Below are 12,342 nucleotides of genomic sequence, written 5' to 3'. Positions count from 1 at the left end.
GCCCCAGAGTTCTGACTATGTCCACTCAGAGAATCTGAACATCCACAATCATTTACAGTTCCTTCCCCACCAACATGTAAAGGACATCCCACTCCTTTAAAGCTGAAGGCCACTCTATGGTACAGAAGGACCATAATTTATCCTGTGGTTACCACTGATGCTGAGGAGGTGATACCCAGGAGAGCAAAGTCACTGAGGAGAGAAGTTCCAGTGTGCAGGTGGTCTATAATAAACACAGGTCTTGAAAAGCAGCGTGACTGAACTTTATGGTTTCTGAAAATCTGGTGAAAAACGGCTTCTCCTAATGACTGGAATCTGTGGGTTTGGGGCTGGAGAGATGGCTCAGTGGTAAGAGCACTGGCTGTTCTTCCAGGGGACCTGGGTTTGATTCTCAGCACCCATATAACTCCAGTTCCAGAGGAGCTGACATCCTCTTCTGGGCTCCACAGACAATGCATGCCCATGGTACTTAGACATAATGCAGTCAAAACCTCATACATGTAAAACAAACAAACAAACAAACAAATCCGTGAGTTTTTTTCTCACTGAGAAAAATGCGGCATCTTTCCTAAAGTGTAGGGGTCATTTGCATTTCCTTTCTTGTGACCTCTCAGTTTAGTGCTCTTTAAAAACTTGAGTGAGGCTGGGTGTGGTGGCACATGTTTTGATCCCAACACTCAAGTGGATCTCTATGAGTCTAAGGCCAACTTGGTTTACATGGGGAGTTTCAGGCAAGCGAAAGCTACATAGTGAGACTCTGTCTTAAAAAAAAAAAAAAAAAAAAAAAAAAAGTAATTTAATTGAAAACAAACAAATCTGAGTTGTTGTGATTAAGTTGGTTTTCTTCCAGAGATTCAGGGATGGTTCAACATAGGCAAAACAAGACATGTAATATAGTGTATAAATGGATTCAAGGGCAGAAATCACATGATCATCTCAACAGATGTTGAAAAGGCTTTGGACAATATCAGTATTCAATCATGATAAGGTCTTGAAGAAACTAGGAGTGGGAAGAACATAATGCATGTATACACAATGAATCTATAGCCAACATTACACTAGATGAGGGGAAAATTAAAGCATTACCACTAAAATAAAAAACAAGGTCCGTTTTCTCCAATCTTATTAAATATGTAGAATCAGGAATATATTAACTTGCAAAGAACTCAAAAACCAAATATGATATCAAACAACCCAATCAACAAACAGGAAAAATGAAATAGTAATCAAAAACTAAAATCCAAATAACTTGAAGGAGGAAATAAAAGGGTAGGGACGAAAAGGACGAAGTCAAAGGATCATTATCTTCAGGTGATATGATTCTACAGATAAAGGACCCTATGGATTCCACTAGGAAACTCTCCGATCTGATAAATATTCAGTAGTGACAGGATATAAACTAACACACAGACCCCAGCAGATTTCTATATGCAAGTAACATGCTGAAAAAGAAATCAGGGAAACATCACCAGTTACAACTACCACATCAAGAAAAACACAACAGGACAACACAACACAGCACGTCCCTGCAAATGGAGTCAAAATAAAAAGCCCAAGACATAGAAGGCCCTTGGCAGACTTCGCTTCTTTGCACACAGGTTCTTTTCTCACTCTGGCTCCCATTTGCTCACTAAGAGTTAACTCCTAAATCAGAGAAATGCTGTTTCAGCTTTACAGAAAGCTTCTAAGGACAGGGTCAATGCAAGGACCAGATTCTTCATGAACTCATTAACAAGACAGGTCACTGTGTCCTCAGGGTTCATTCATCAGCAGGAAAAGTTCTGCTGGTAATGGCTGGCTGTTTCCTGCACATTCAAAATGCACAGCAGAGCAGTGGTCTCCATTGTGACTCTGCTTCCTGACTGGGAAGGAAAGAAAATATTTTCATGATGACCACTCTCTTCTTAGGCTAGTGTTACATTTGGCTTAAAGCCATCAGGGGCAAGCACAGAGCTTCCACTCCCAGGGCAATTTTTTTTTTTTTAATTTTTTTCTTTTTTTCAGGGGAGAGCGCGAACGCAGTCCCCCACTACCACAAATTATGCAGTCGAGTTTCCCGCATTTGGGGAAATCGCAGGGGTCAGCACATCCGGAGTGCAATGGATAAGCCTCGCCAGGGCAATTTTTAATGCTCCCCTTTCCAGTTAATTATGCTCTAATGATGCTATGTTTTCTTCACTAGGTTTCACTGACAAGGCATCAGTTTTTAATGAATTGTGTGTACATGCTGACAGCTGTAATTAGAAAGGTTTTGTAGTAATTGCCTGCCCAGCTGCCTGTACAGCACGGCATCAGCTGTACTTCTCTGGTTGCCATTCTTGACCTTACTAGTCCTACTCCAAAGTGAGATTCGAAGCTGCTAATGGAAATCCAACTGATTCTGTTGTAGCATTCAGAAATGCTGTTTTATAATGTTGAGCTCGGTACCTAGCCTGAGGAAAACCATGTAAGACTGCACAATTACCATGCTGTCGAGAGAAAACAGGTGCTTCTCTCGGAAATAAGACACCGGCTGAGTTGGCAGAGGGCTCCAAAACACAACTCCGAGACAAACCTCTTGGAGCTGGACAGGACTCGGAGTGTACTCAGCATTGTGCTGACAACCCCAGGCAGGAAGGCTCCTTTGGCCTTTATATACACAGCAGGTTTCAGCAGGAAATGGTGGACAGGGTGGTTGTGGGAAAACTGACACTTTTCACAGCTTTGGCCTCAGCACTTCTGGAGGAGTTGAAGAGTTCTTTTCCTCTTCCTGCTTTTCATTTACCCGCATTTCTAAGATTCTCTTTAAAAAGGCAGCATGGATCCATGGAAAACAACTCTAGCGGGAACACGCAAAGGCTTCAGTCTTTCAACTCTGCTTTGCTCCTTAGCCTTGCTCAGGTTCATTTCCCATGGTCTGTTTCACATCTAAAGTTCCAGTGGCATTTAACTGATACACATTCCAGCTTTGTGCTTCAAGATGACCTTGTGCCTGAATGTCCCAGGTCACAAGGTGATGGTTCCACTCAGCATGTCAAAACATCTACTGCCGGGACCCTTCCTCTGTATTTGTGTGCTAGAGGTTTTAGAACCCTTTGTTAATACCAGGGCTTGTTTTTCACTGCAAGAGATTGAGAACCGAGGCTGGGAAGACGGCTCAGTAAATAAAGTGTTTGCTGTGCAAGGGTGAGGACTAAAGTCCAGATCCTCAGGCCCATGTAAAAGCCTGGCAGGTGTGGCAGTCACTTCATTTTCAACACTTGGGAGACAGATAACAGGTCCCCCAGAGCAAGCTGCTTAGCCCGTCTAGATAGAATTAGCAAGCTCCAGGTCAAACAACAGACCTTCCCTTGTTAAGTAAGTGGAAAAAAGACTGAAGAAGCTATATGATGTCAACTTTGTATCTCCATATACACACATGTGAATGTGCATACACATGTACACATACAAACGTACACATGTGCAGATGCTTAAAAAAAGACAGAGTCCAGGCAGTAGTGGAACACACCTTTAATCCCAGCACTCGGGAGGCAGAGGCAGGTGGATCTCTGTGAGTTGAGGCCAGCCTGTCTAAAGCATGAGTTCCAGGAGAGGCTCCAAAGCTACAGAGAAATCCTGTCTCAAAAAAAACCCCAAAAACCAAAGCAAAAAACAAACAAACAAACAAACAAAAAAGAACACCCCAAAAACCAAAGCAAAAAATAAACAAAAAAGACATAGAGAAAACTGGTCCTTTCTTTCTTAATTATTAAGACTAGGAAACGCTAGGGCGTTTAAAGAAACTGCTGTTCACTAGGGTGACCACCCTTGCTGGTGCTGCTTCTCACTGGTAACCCTTTCCACTCCTCCATGAAGAACAGCTGGAACTCTGGTGCACAACCCTGCTGTGCCTCAGCCCCAGCAGCTTTACCAGAAGCAGTCTGTTTTCACTACCAGCGGATGAACAGGAAGACTACAAAAGTCTGTTTAACCAGAAAGAGGAGAGCAGGCAGCGAGGAACCCACTGCTGTCATCACTTTCCACCTCTGCTGGCAGCTAAAGGCAAGAACAGGATTAAGACTTCTGCCTGGCTCCTCCTGCACACCACATACCCCTGCTCCACCAAAGCAAAACCTCCTTTCTCTAAGAAGGGAAACTATCTAGAGGCTGAGAGTCAGGAGCCTTTATGCACCCTAGGACAAAACGGATTGCACTGTGATGTCTGTCATTTTGATACACTGATGGATCTGTCTTGTTGATGATATTTTGATTGCTTTCCTAAACATTCAAGACTTTAAATTTGTTTGCACAGAAGCCCCAATCATGACAATATGAACAAGATCATTTGTTTTCCTATTGTGAGTGGTTTAAGGTAGACCAACATGGACGCTGGATTATAAGGAGTGTAGTTCAGTTAACTTGAAACAATGACTCCAGTGTGGATGTTTGGCCTTCATAATAATCTCCTATGAGGACTTTGCCTTGCTTAAAGTGTGCAGCAAATTCAAGGTTTGCTGGTACAGACTTGGTGTCAGTTCAGAAAGGTCATGAGACTGTGTCCTGGATCCTGACAGGGAAGAAGCAGGTAAACACAAACGCAAAAGAACGCAAACTACACAGCCTCAGGATAAGTAAACTTGCCAAACCTCTCTAAGGGAACTCTCAAGTGCACGTCATACCAGATTGAGAGATAGGATGCAGGAAGTAACAGAAACTAGATCATCTCTAACAGTCATACTCTGATTTTCCAAAATAGCTCTAAAAACTTCCACTCAAAAGCAACTCTCCTGCAAGAGATTCTATGCCATCTCCTTCCAACGTTGAAAGCAAATCTCTCCTATTCCTCTTTCTATTCCACTACTTAAAAAAGAATTTTAAGTCTTGTCAGTCAATAGGACTTCCCACTCTGAAAAATGACTTGGCTTCTCTTAGAAAATGCACATGGTCTCACCTCTCCTATCATTTGACAGCAAGTAGGTAAGGCCACAGTGAAGTCTGAAAGCTCAAGCATGCTGACAAAAATAAGTATTTATTTAATTTTTTGAGGTAGGGTCTCACTGTATAGCCCAGGATGACTTCAATCTTGCAGAAATCCTCCTGCCTCAGCTTCCCAAGTGCTGTGATTACAGACATGCGCCACCACACAAGGCAATACATCTTTATTAACAAACAAAATTAATTTTTTAAAAAAGCTGCTTAGCCAAGAACCTGTCACAGACTGGTGAAGACTCAGGAGATCTGACAACTTACTGCAAGACAGAATACTCGTGTGGATCCTGGAACACAGGATGGTTTTAGTGGGAAACCAGCAATGTCGTGACTATGGCCTCCTGAATAAAGTAGAATGGGCATGAGTGGAAATCCTAGTCATGTTCTTATCTTACTGGGAAAGCACCCAGACTCTCTTGAGTATGTTGATTATGGGATTTTCCTACACAAGCTTTCTCAGGTTGAAGAAATTCCATTCTGTTCCTAGGTTGTTGAGAGTTACTTCATCCTTCTTATGGCTGAATTCCATTCCATTCATTCATAGATACACATTTTGTTTATCTGTTTACCACTTAGTAGTGACTGGGCCATTTCTACTTTTTAGCACATTTGTGCACCAACTTTCTGTGTGGCTGTTTTAATTTCTCACAGGTATAGCGAGTGGAACTGCTGGGCCACGTGGTGTCTATGTTGGCTAATTTTATGTCAATTTGACCCGGGCTAGAGTAATCTGAGAGGAGGGAACCCCAATTGAGAAAATGCCTCCATAAGATTGGGCTGTAGGGAAGCCTGTAGAAGATTTTTATTATTATTATTATTATTATTATTATTATTATTATTATTTTATTTTTTGGTTTTTCGAGACAGGGTTTCTCTGTGTAGCTTTGGTGCCTGTCCTGGAACTCACTCTGTAGACCAGGCTGGCCTCGAACTCAGAGATACGCCTGGCTCTGCCTCTGGGATTAAAGGCGTGCGCCACCACTGCCCGGCTGAAGACTTTCTTAATTAGTGATTGATGGAGGAGGACCCAGCCCATTGTGAGTGGTGCCATCTCTGGGCTGCTGGTCCTGGGTTCTATAAGCAAGCAGGCTGAGCAAAGCCACGAGGAGCAAGTCAGTAAGCAGCACCCCTCCATGGCTACTGCATCAGCTCCTGCATCCAAATTCCTGCCCCTTTTGAGTTCCTGTCCTGACTTCCCTCAATGATGGAATGTTACCTGGAAGTTTAAGCTGAATAAACTCTTTCCTCCTCAAGTTGTTTTGGTCATGGTGTTTCATCACAGCAATAATAACCCTAACTAAGACAATAACTCTGTTTATTTTTTATTTTTAAGGAAATGTCAATTTCTTTCCTGTAAAGTACTTACATTTAATCAGCAGTATAGAATGGTCTTGGTATCTCCATGCTCTGGCTACACCTGCTATGGTCAATCTTTTTTTGTTTTTAAAGAAACAGCCTCCTTTATAGTGCACACTGGCTTGAAGCTCACAATAATCCTTCTGCTTCAGGCTTCTGAATACTGTGATTCCATATGTTGAACCACCACTCCTGGATCATCTTTTAACAAAATCATTTAATTTTTAACTTCACTTTATTTTACATGCATGGGTGTTTTGCCAGCATGCACATCTGTGCATCACATGAGTGACTGGTGCCTGATGAGACCAGAAAACGGTGTCAAACTGCTGAAACTGGAGTTACAGATGTTGTGAGCTGCTGTAGAGTGCTGGGAATCCACCCAGGTCCTCTGGAAGAGCAGCCAGTACTCTTAACCTCTGAGCCATCTCTCCAGCCCCCTACATTATTATTATATGAGCTACCCTAGTAGGAGTAAATTGGAATTTCATTATATTTGATCTGCATTTCCCCAATTAATTATATACACCAAACTCTTTAAGTAAATATTACTATTTTTATTTAAATCTACTACAGACATTTAATTGGGCATAATTAAAGTTAACAGATAACCTTAAATCATACTGAAATCTTGCTAGAAACCACAAGAACACACAGCATAAGCCTGCTCAATGCAGGACTCTCCTTTGTCATAACAGAGATGAGAAATGGACCCAGGCTATCTTGTTTGCAAGCAACAGGTAAGAAAACTTTGTAAGTACACAATCAAGTAACTCCAGGGCACACTGAGTGAAAACAAAGTGTGGAACGTTCTGAGACGTATGAAGGTTAATCTACGGAGGCAAACACAGCCAAATTTATTACGGAGACAAAGCCATCTCTACAAGTTAAAAACTACAGCAGAGGAGTCTAAAGATAAGAAGGAAAAAAGCCCTTTCATAGTCACTGATACATCTCTAGTGAAATACATTCCAAGAACAAACAGAACTGCAAAATTAAAATACAGCAAACACCAACTGGCCACAGGCAGGAAATGCACAAAATTAGACTGGATTATTTAGTCACACAGATCAGACGGCAGCTATCAAAGACAGAGGGACAAGTGTCAAAGGACATGGGAATGTACTTGAAGTAGTAATGCCAAAGAGGAAACAACTTGAGAATCAGTAAGGATGGTAACCACAACAAACTGAAATAAGACCAAGTATTTACATTTATGGTTCAAAAATAAAAATCAAAAACTGAAATTAAGTTCATGGCTTTATGATACAAATATTAAGTAGTCACTACTGGAGGATGTTAATGACTGAACCAGTTTGCAAACAAGTAAATAAATGAAAACAATTTATTTTTCCTATATAAACTAGGAACTAAAGAGAGGAAAGATTCTGTTATTCCTTATTTATTACTTACAATACTCATAAAGACATAAATTTCTCCTCCTGTCACCATTTTCCAAACATGACCAGGTTTATAACCATTAGTGGCTACTAATGTGTCTGTCTCTCTCTCTCTCTCTCTCTCTCTCTCTCTCTCTCTCTCTCTCTCTCTCTCTCGCGCGCGCGCGTGCGCGCGCGCGCACACACACACAAAATCAAAAATTTAAAACAAAAAATTAAGCTTTATGAGTTTCCTAATATAAAATGTTATTCAACATTTTCAATACTAAGCATGATATAATCTTGGTACTAAAAAACAAACAAAGCTGGGTGTGGCAGCACATACCTTTATTCCCAGCATTTGAGAAACAGAGGTAATCAGATATCTGTGAATTCAAATCCAGATTTGTCTATGTAGTGAGTTCCAGGCCAGCCAGGGCTCATGGTGAGACCATGTCCCCAAACCAACCAACCAACCAACCAACCAACCAACCAACCAACCAACCAACCACTGCTCAATTATACATGAGTGAAATCTAATCAAGTCTCTATATTAACACCAATTTGTAAGATACGCAAAGGATAGAGGAATACATTAAATGCCACTATGAAGTCAGGTGAGTGGCACATGCCTGCAATACTGACAGACAGACAGACAGACAGACAGACAGACAGACACACACACACACACCCACCAAATACATAATTAATTTAGTTGAAAAGAGAACTTGCCGGGCGGTGGTGGCGCACGCCTTTAATCCCAGCACTCGGGAGGCAGAGCCAGGCGGATCTCTGTGAGTTTGAGGCCAGCCTGGGCTACCAAGTGAGTCCCAGGAAAGGTGCAAAGCTACACAGAGAAACCCCTGTCTCGAAAAACCAAAAAAAAAAAAAAAAAAAAAAAAAAAAAAAAAAAAAGAGAGAACTTGTGTACATCTGGTTATAGAACTGTTTCCCTTCAATCACTGGGATTCCAGTCCTTGAAGATGGAAACTTTTTCATTCTTCTCTACATCCCTAGCAAAACACTTTGCAAAAAGTATTCTTTAGTTCTGAAGAGCTAAACAACATAAGAAAGAAAGGGAAGTAGGGAAGAGAGAGACAGAGACAGGGAGAGAAGCAGAAAGGAGAGACCAGAAAGAAGCCAGTTTCACTTAAGAATGAAGTAGTAGTTTGTTGAGTGCATGTCACTTGCCCTGCACAGGACATTATGGCGGGGAAGAAGTCTTAATGTCTGATGCCAGGCTTGAAGTCACATAAGCAAGAGATGGGCAGTGTTGGAGGTGTCCCATGTATACAGATGGGAGGCACCACAGCCTCTCAGTTCTGACAAGTGCATCTTAGGTCTGCAAGATGTTGGGTGAGGTATACACAGAGCATACTCTAATTACCTTTGCAGTTTTTTCTAAATCTACAATTCATTTATTCTCTCTCTCTCTCTCTCTCTCTCTCTCTCTCTCTCTCTCTCTCTCTCTCTCAGTTTTTGAGACAGGGTTTCTCTGTATAGCTCTGGCTGTCCTGGAACTTGCTCTGTGTATACCAGGTTGGCCCAGAACTCACGGAGATGTGTCTACTTTTGCCTCCCAAGTGCTGGGATTAGAGGCATACACCACCACTGTCTGGCTTTATTTATTTTCTTAATGTAGTAGGAAAAGTATTGGGTGTTTTTTTTTGGGGGGGGGTGAGTCAGCGTTTATCTGTATAATCCTGGCTATCCTGGAACTCGCTCTGCAGACCAGGCTGGCCTTGAACTCACAAGATACCCACCTGCCACCACTACCTAGCAAGTACTGTTTTAAAAGTTGCTATCTTTGGGCCAGCAAGATGGATTAGTAAATAAAGATGTTTACCCTGCAAACCTAGTGACCTGAGTGTGTTTGAGCCTTAATACTCAAGCAGTGGAAGGAGAGACACCGACTTAATACTCAAGTAGTGGAAAGAGAGGCACTGACTTAATACTCAAGTAGTGGAAGGAGAGGCACTGACTTAATACTCAAGGAGTGGAAGGAGAGACACCGACTTAATACTCAAGCAGTGGAAGGAGAGGCACCGACTTAATACTCAAGGAGTGGAAGGAGAGACACCGACTTAATACTCAAGGAGTGGAAGGAGAGACACTGACTTAATACTCAAGGAGTGGAAGGAGAGACACCGACTTAATACTCAAGCAGTGGAAGGAGAGGCACCGACTTAATACTCAAGGAGTGGAAGGAGAGACACCGACTTAATACTCAAGTAGTGGAAGGAGAGACACCGACTTAATACTCAAGTAGTGGAAGGGGAGGCACCGACTTAATACTCAAGGAGTGGAAGGAGAGACACCGACTTAATACTCAAGTAGTGGAAGGAGAGACACCGACTTAATACTCAAGTAGTGGAAGGAGAGGCACCGACTTAATACTCAAGGAGTGGAAGGAGAGACACCGACTTAATACTCAAGCAGTGGAAGGAGAGACACTGACTTAATACTCAAGTAGTGGAAAGAGGCACCGACTCACACAAGCTATCTTCTGACTTCCACATGGATGTCATGGCAAAAACGTGTCCACATACGTACACACGCACACACCAAGGAAGTGAGTAAACAAATGTTAACCAAGACCCTGGTTCGAGAGTACTTTTCCTGGGAGGGAGCCTTTCAGCATGTGGGTAAAGCCGTCAACCAAGGCAAGCTCTTCAAGTGAACATGTCTTGCCGTGGCCTAGCTGCCTGCACCTACCCTTCAAGGAAGATGGGGTCATTAAAGGAAACTGAACATTGGAAAAAACAAAAACAAAAAACAAAAACAAAAAAAAACTAAAGCAAGCCGGGTGTGGTGGCACATTCCTTTAATCTTGGAAGCAAAGGCAGGCAGATTTCTGTGAATCTGAGGCCAGCCTGGTCTACAAAGTGAGTTCTGGGACAGCCAAGGCTATTTATTACATAGAGAAACCCTGTCTAGAAAAACAAAAACCAAACAAACAAACTAAAGTAGCTTCCCACAGCAACAGTGTCCTTCTCTAGAACAGCAACAGTGTCCTTCTCTAGAACAGCAACAGTGTCCTTCTCTAGAACAGCAACAGTGTCCTTCTCTAGAACAGCAACAGTGTCCTTCTCTAGAACAGCAACAGTATCCTTCTCTAGAACAGCAACAGTGTCCTTCTCTAGAACAGCAACAGGACACTTGTGTTTTGGAAAACTAGGGAAACCAGATGAAGTGTGCAGCTTGATTAGTAGGAATCTAAATTTAGACAGATCTAGTGCCATGGCATTAGGTGATGACATGGGGAAACTAAGTGCACATGTCATTTTATAAGTTTGTCTGATATAACCTATGATGGTTACTTAGAATTATTCTGAAATAGAAATTTTGTTTTTATAAGAAATGAAACAGTAAGTTTAAATAAAACAAACTATACATTTGTAATAAAATAAATCTAAATTTAATAACACAATTAAATCAAATCTTGGCTCTTTTTGTTTTGAGTCAAGGTATTGATATGTAGCCTTGGCTGGCCTGGAAATTGCTATATAGATCAAGCTGGCCTCAAACTCATAGAGATCTCAAACTTAATTCATTTTTTAGTTTGTTTTTGAGCCTTGTCTGGCCTTGAATTCACACAGATCCCCTCACCTCTACTGTGGTTCTTTTTGTGAAGACTTGTCTTACTTACTCTTATTTATGTGTATATGCATATGTACATGTATAAGAGAGTGCCTGTAGAAGCCAGAAGGAGGGCACTGAATCCTCTGGAGCCAGACCGATTACAGGGGGTTTAGATCTACCTGGCATGGGTGCAGGGAACCAAACTTGGGTCCTCTAACAGAACAGCAAACACTCTTAAACACCGAACCATCTCTCCAGGCCCTAAACCTTGGTTCTTAAGTAGATATCTTTTTAACATCTTCAATGGAAAATAACCAAAAAGTATTTCTACTGGGAATAGAGGTCTCCAAAGGAGCATTTATGCAGCTGAGCTGTAAGCTGAATTACCTGCTTGGGTAATGGAGCACCATTTCATTTTCAAGTGTCTGGCAGATAAACCATACTCGTTCACGCTTGGGGACTTGACAGACATTTCTCATTTCTCAAGAATGAACGAAGTAAGTCTGTCACTTCAAGGAGAACAACTGGCAGCACTGGTTGCCAATGACAAATTCTGAGCTTTAGAATTCTGGAAAATTTGTACATACCACCATGAGCTGGACAACCTCCCAGTACTTTACACAGTTCTCTGATGAAATTGGCAGTAATTGTAATCAATGTTATTTACAGAAACTATCCAGTGAAGTCAGCCAACATTAGAAGAGCAGCATAATCCAGCAAATAAGTATTTCTGAGCAAATGAGACGTGGTGCTACAAACCATATCAGTGAATAGTTCTTCAGACTGCAATGAAGCTACAAAGTGCACGGATAGGCCAGACTGTGCTCTTAACTAAACCAGAGGAAACTAGCACTCTTCACATTTTAGTGCAGCAGCACAGGACAGCAATCATCATCCAAACTGCTAAAACATTCCTTTCTCAGCTACCCATTTGCATAAAGCAATCTGTTAAAGCAGATCACATGCTCACACAGATGTGAGGCTAGCCATGTTGTATTAAGCCAGGCACTAAAGAGATTTACAAAGGCACAATGCTGTTTTTTGTAAGTAAAAAGAGTTATGTTAACAAGTAATGGGC

The 12,342-nt window shown here is 41.8% G+C and overlaps 1 protein-coding gene and 1 pseudogene across 2 annotated transcripts in view; both read right to left on the bottom strand.

Moving 5' to 3' along the window:
- Cfdp1 (craniofacial development protein 1) overlaps positions 1–12,342 on the bottom strand; it is a 94,853-nt gene that overhangs the window by 36,834 nt on the left and 45,677 nt on the right. The window lies entirely within an intron of this gene.
- Positions 2,002–2,152, bottom strand: LOC131912159 (U1 spliceosomal RNA; annotated as a pseudogene).

Source organism: Peromyscus eremicus, chromosome 5, assembly GCF_949786415.1.
Source record: "Peromyscus eremicus chromosome 5, PerEre_H2_v1, whole genome shotgun sequence".
Lineage (NCBI taxonomy): Eukaryota > Metazoa > Chordata > Mammalia > Rodentia > Cricetidae > Peromyscus > Peromyscus eremicus.
The sequence above is the reverse complement of the archived record's forward strand: the minus strand, read 5'-3'. Positions and strand labels throughout refer to the sequence as shown.